We start from the raw sequence: 6,498 nt of genomic DNA, 5'->3' as shown, positions 1-6,498 counted from the left end.
TGATATACTATAAGATCATTGGTTGCTTCCCAAACTGAGGTGTTACTGGGAACGTATATAATAGATGTGTAGAGTGACACTGAAGTGTTTTGAATTCAGTTATATTCCATAGTACTAAATATAGAAAGAAGACAAACTTGGTTGAATCACAGATGACATCAATTGATACTAGTTTTTCAGTGGAAGTGAATAATTATATTGACGGAGGAACTCAGGGTAATCATTGATTGTGAGAAATTGTCCATAAAACCTTTTAATTAAGCAGGAATTTCTGACAAAGTTCCTCGAAATTTTTCGTTCAGTTTGTTGAGATTCCAGAACTGGATCAAAGTCATATATTTCAAAAGGCAGTTAGATGGTTGATAGGTTAATCGTGCAGCAGCATTTCACGTTTCAGATGTACTTGTGCACCAGAGGGCTAAAGTTTTCCCAATGTTTCTTCATCATTGTAACTTCTAAGTCAGTCCCGCACTGTCCCTGATGAGTAAAGATTCCCGTTTTCTTTCAGGTTCATGACGGGATGGTCACTTTGTGTAAAAAGTAATAAGTCAAAACTGGAGATACTATTAAGCTTTCGGGAAAGTACGAAGTCTTGTAGAAAAATTTAACTTCTGTAAAAGGTAAGAACTTGATATGGTTAAACTAATTGAGGGTTTGAATTTAAATACTTTCGCATTTAAGTAATAATTTTGACTGCACAATGTAAGGGTCGCTGTGAATGTTAAAATGACTGCATTAGTAATTATTTAAACTATATTCCAAAGGTTCTTACTGTTTCAGAATAGTACTTGGACATTTTTGTGTAACCTAAACATGCAGAGTTTTTTAAAGTTGAATCCGATCCGAGTTACTGTATGTCATATTCAGCATTTTTATACTGAACAGGAAGTTTTGTATTTTTGAAGAATTGTTTGAAGGAAGATGTTTCATTTCAGGAATAGTGTACTCAATGTGAAAGCTTGATTAAATACGAATACTACTCGAGACATAGGTTAAACAACCACTCCAGGAACTGGAGAATTCTGGCCAGTTTTAAAGAACATTGGTTGTTGTTGCATTCTTCCGGAGATTTTCTACCAGCACTTGGAATTTCTCTCTCTTCTCAACGCTCTTTTGTCTAGTGTTGACAGATTTGATTAGGTATCCTTACAACTGATCTACTTTCATTACTTTTACTAGACTCTGTCCTTGAGGCAGAACTTGCTTTGCTTGTGTAACATATGCAGAGTGGGTCCTTTGGAAATTAAGCAGTTTATTATTTCCACTGAAAAAAGTAACTAGTTACCAATAATTACCATACAATAATTTTCTGGGTTAGTAATAAAACCAATAGTGTTGGTATCCTGTTAAGCGCATGGTATTTAGAGTAATTTTTTAATATACTAATTTTTTTTTTTTTATAAATTAGTGTCTTTAGGTATCATTGATTGTCATGCTTGGAAAAAAAATTGGCATGGGAAAAGGCAGTTTGCTCTAAAAACAGTATTTGAAATGGTATTACTTTAAAACAATATTTGAAACAAAATTCCATAACTTTTAGTTTGGCGAGAATGTGATATGAATATTTTTTTCATGATTGAAAATCTGTTTTCTCTCAACAGTGTTGGTGCAACTGTGAAACTGCTGTTTGATTGTTAAAAGGGCCTTTGACCTCAGTATAAGAAACTGCGAGCTGTAAGTATCACGTTTCAATGAGATGCAAGAAAAAACTTACGATTTTGATGTACTATTTCTTTAATATCGGGTACTATTCCTGCCTAACCAGCAAAGTCAGTTTTGATTACTTATTCCTTTAACTTTAATATCTCTCGAAGGCTTTAGTTTATGTTGACCTTAGTTTTACGTAATGAAGAGTGCATCTATCATTAGTACCATTAAACACGAGTTGAGGAGATAGTTATAAGCATCCAGTTCAAGTACTAACATCCCATTTTAACTTTATAATGATTTAAGGGAGTTGGTCTTAATATCCATTAAGCCAAAATCATTCTAGACCATATGGAGAAACTGATTAGGAACCTGTACAAGAAACTATGGTTATCGTGTTAGAGATTTAAAAAAGAAATTCTATGGATTATTGCATTAACATTTAAATCTAGGCAGTGCGAGTAATACCTAGCCATATTGCTTTGGTCTCTAAGTTAAAAACTAAAAGTAATGTATGAAGTATGAAAAGTAGATATGGTAATTCTAAAAGCTAGTATAGGATTTAGTAGCTTCCCAAATTTCAGGCTTAGTTTAATTTGCCTTACCTTCATTTAATCACTAGCGTCACTGGTCGAGTAGTATAGGTCCTCGTGAACACAGCTGTGTAGAATGCAAGTGTTGGAATAAGGTAAAAAGCCTTATTACGGCCCTCTTGATAAGTGCAATGGAATAAAGTGCTTAACTAATTTTTAATATGTATGAATGGTGTCATTGTGGAAGATACAATTCCCTCCCTTCCCCATCATTATTAGAAATAAAAATCAGCTGACACCAAACACACACACACACACACATGGGGAGAGAGGGAGAGAGAGAGAGAGAAACAACCGGACGCAGATGACAAGTCACTTCCAGCTAGCAATACTGGTTAGTTTAGACGCTAGGTGATTTCAGCGTCTCAGGAATAAATAGATTTCGTCACCAACCTGTGACTAATATTCTTGCCTACTGACCAACCATCCTACTGTAAATATCCTGCCTGCTATAAAAACGATGTACTAGTATATACATCCCGTATCTCGATTCGGAAGCTTTTGTACTCGTATAGATGATCGCCAGTGTTCTGTCCACGCGTTACGGGAAATGAACCAAAGAAATCGGAAGTCTTTGTCCTTGGAAACTGCTATGATTATCATTCATAAAGTTTTTGTCATTAATTTTTAGTTACGCTATTAAAAATGTACAGACATAATTATCAGTAATGTTTCTAACATTCCATTAAATCAAATCATAGATAAATATATGGTTTCTGCAATGAATATCTTACGAATGGGGGTCCCAGTGGAGTAATTACCTCGTCGAGGTATACCCATTTTGAATGGTACCTATGCTGTTTGACGGAGCCATGAGCGCTAACGTCACTCTCTCTCTCTCTCTCTCTCTCTCTCTCTCTCTCTCTCTCTCCTCTCTCTCTCTCTCCATTACATTTCCACATTATATATTTGATACCTTCCCTTATGCTTTCACATACCAGAAGGATTTGCAAGTGAAGTCATGATGAAAGTAATCCTTAATAAGACTATTTCATTTTTGTTACGTCCGATAGAAACAAATTTGTACCGAATTGACTCTCTCTCTCTCTCTCTCTCTCTCTCTCATTGGTACTTTGGTAAATTAGCATCATTTCGAGGCAGTTTCAGCTGTTGTCATTGTTTGCAAATGGATACGAATAGATGATCACTGAGTTATGCACATATTATTGTATAATATCATAAGCTGCTATCACATTCGTAATAGATATAGTGGTAGAGAATATAGTTGTTATTAATAATCATTATTATCTTGTTCTTCGTTTTAGGTTATACCTAAGGTTATAACAACAGAGACACCAGGTTTGCGGTACTTTTTCCAAAAATGTCTATCCCTGAAACACGATGTTTGCCAAAAGGTAAATCGATTGGCTTTCTGTCGTATTGCTATGTGCTGTTTTTGAAAGGTGTACGATATACTCCATATATATACCTAGACCTAGAGTCAAAGAAGCGTTTATAGATTTGTGTATTACATATTCATATTATAATTGTGTGAATGCATGCATACGTACATACACTATAGTAGATTCACATCAACTGTCCGTTTGATGTCTAGGCCAGTCCCTTACAATGCACCTGATTGGCTGTTGATAAGCTAGTCACAGGGCTGGAAACTCTCCTCAGTCACTCTCGAGAGTTCACATAGGCAGGATGTATGTTCCACCTCTCCTGAGGGATACTTTTGAATTACGTATCTCTAAAAGAGAGGTGGAACATACATCTGATTATGCGAACTCTCGAGAGAGACTGAGATTTCCAGGTCTGTGGGGGGGGGCGAATGGCTTATCAACAGCAGCCAATCAGGAACGTCGTAAGGGACGGGCCTAGACATCGAATGCACGGTTGAGGTGAAACTACTATAGTAGATCTTCTGTGTCATAGCCTCTTGATCCCACACACCCTCAGTTTTCCTTACATTTCTGCAAAGTTTTCACATACACATTTGTAGTTTTCCTGGATCTTGTTACTCATGTGAATCTCTGGTGATTTCCAGTGGAATTGATTTTTTTTTCTTATTTTTCTTCTCCTTTCATCGTTCTGCATTGTGGCTGTTAGTTGCCACACATTTATAACTGATTTAAAGGATTGATTTTCTGTATTCACGGCTTGTTTCCTGCATAGACTTTTTTTCGCAGGTTCTCTTACTTCTGTTTCAAACATGGCTGTCAACTTCTTTGGTTTTTCCTATTTCAGTTTCTGATTCTTTTAAGAGAAAACAAACCATTTTCGCCCCAGTGATAGTATTGAGGTAGTTTCCACTTTTAAGTCGAACGACGCATACATAACATTTTGTGTCATTCATTTTAGCCAGGTGTCTGATCCATGAATATTGGATCAATACCTTTGGTCCATTTCCCCCAACTTGTGTAGTTCGAAACTGTAAAGGAGTTTCATTCTGTTCTGTTCAGAATATAGTATATTTTCCTTTGGATGAACCGAGATTTAATGAATTTACTTTGTTTTCGTGGATAAGAGCAAACGATTTTGAATCTCTCTCTCTTTCTCTCTCTCTCTACACGGCATTGTGCCTTTTAATCATCATTATCGTTATCATTATCACCGGGGGGTTGTTTTAAAACAAATCCCTTTTAGTCAGACGTGAGAAATTGAAGAATGAGTTCCCGTTTCACTATTATTTGGCATTGGACACCTGTCTGAAACACTAAATCTGGTCCAGGAATTCACCTGTATCCTTCGTCTAAGATATCTTTAGCTTTCCTGCAGGAATCAAGAGGATCACTCTCAAGGATTCCAAAACACATAACATACTTAGCAAGGCTCTCTCTCTCTCTCTCTCTCTCTCTCTCTCTCTCTCTCTCTCTCTCTCTCCTAAGTGCACCTAAGGTAAAGTCAGCAGACATGTCTTGAAACAGGTCACAGAGATTTGTACCTCCTGACGTCAACATGCAAGAGAGCCATGATATGAATTCATATCCAGAATTAATTTCATAAAAAGAGAGGCTATGAGGTGCTGAGATGACATTCATGACATGAATTCATATCCGAGTTTTTAGTTAAAAATTTTAAAAAGGAAGTTTGTAAGTGTTGAAATGACAGCCATACTTTGAAATCTAAAGTAAGTTCTTTGCTTTCCAGGTATATTTCAGAAGCTGGGATCACTCACTGGCAGACAGACAGCGCACAGGAATTGAAGCTCCAGCTCATCGGAGGAAGAAACGAAAAAAAATTGTTCTCGTTTAAAATTACAAGAATACCTTAATTATTTATTTATTTCTTTTTTGAAAAAGGTGATTATTGTTTAGTTGCTGTTAAATTGCTGTCCCATGATATTCCTCGTTCTGACTTTTAAATAACAGAATTAGTCAATTATTGTTGGCAATATTCAAGAGGATTTTTCTTTAGTCTGGTGGCCCTTGAATGTAAGGGCTTAGCTTTCATTGAAAAAGGGAAAACGAAAACACATCACTGTGGCCGTAAAGAAAATAACAATTATTGTCAAGGTAAAAAAAAAAGATACTCTGTAGAATGTATCAATTGTACATTGTATCGGGCTCATAGTACAGTGGATTTTGCCTTTCATTAATAAGTTTTCATTTTTTTTTTTTCAGGAAACTTAATGTGTACGACTATAGGTATTCTTTCATTTGGCAAAAAAGGTTAAATACTAATAAACCGCGTGAGTGTTGGCTGTAATATTACCTTAGGAGGCACTCTGTGTATCTCAATGTAATATTAGGATGATCGGGGGTGCAAATATTCCGTATTTGCTTTTGCCTGAACGCCTCCAGTGAGAGCCAACAATGGTGAAGCTATCGATGGTTAGCAACTGGTCAGACCTTCCACTGTTAGTTTCGCCAGTGCACCTCACGCCATGCTCTGTAAGCATTACTTTATTAGGTTTTTTGTGGCGTCCCTTCGACCCGTAGTTGTAACCCCTTTCATTCCTTTTACTGTACTCCGTTCATAATCTCTCTATTCCATCTTGTTTGTTTGTATATATGTATGTAAGTATGTATACATAAAAATAGCCTTCCTCTGCGTGAATGGTCCACTGTCACATGAACTGGAGAGGTCTTCAAACGAGAAAAGAAAACGGGATCATTCCCCTTTTTGTGTTACTTTGCTGCAATTTCCCGTTATTTTGATTAGACGTTCATTTGTTTTCCGTCACACGTCTATCTGTTCAACTTGGTTCGCTTGATTTGCTGTGCTTGGTGAATTAATCAAACATTTAGCACCTTTCTTACCTTTCCGAATTACTGTATGTTAGCATTCTCTTTCTAGAATGTGTTTCAGT

The 6,498-nt window shown here is 36.4% G+C and overlaps 1 long non-coding RNA gene across 1 annotated transcript; it reads left to right on the top strand.

Annotated features, from left to right (window-relative positions):
• The first annotated feature begins 512 nt into the window (after positions 1–512).
• Positions 513–5,747, top strand: LOC135225060 (uncharacterized). The gene is made up of 3 exons (XR_010316901.1): positions 513–620; positions 1,602–1,674; positions 5,337–5,747. It is a non-coding gene; the product is annotated as an uncharacterized LOC135225060 (long non-coding RNA).
• Positions 5,748–6,498: the final 751 nt, after the last annotated feature.

This window comes from Macrobrachium nipponense, chromosome 12 (assembly GCF_015104395.2).
Source record: "Macrobrachium nipponense isolate FS-2020 chromosome 12, ASM1510439v2, whole genome shotgun sequence".
Taxonomy (NCBI): domain Eukaryota; kingdom Metazoa; phylum Arthropoda; class Malacostraca; order Decapoda; family Palaemonidae; genus Macrobrachium; species Macrobrachium nipponense.
Note: the sequence above shows the minus strand (reverse complement) of the source record. Positions and strands in the feature narration are given on the sequence as shown.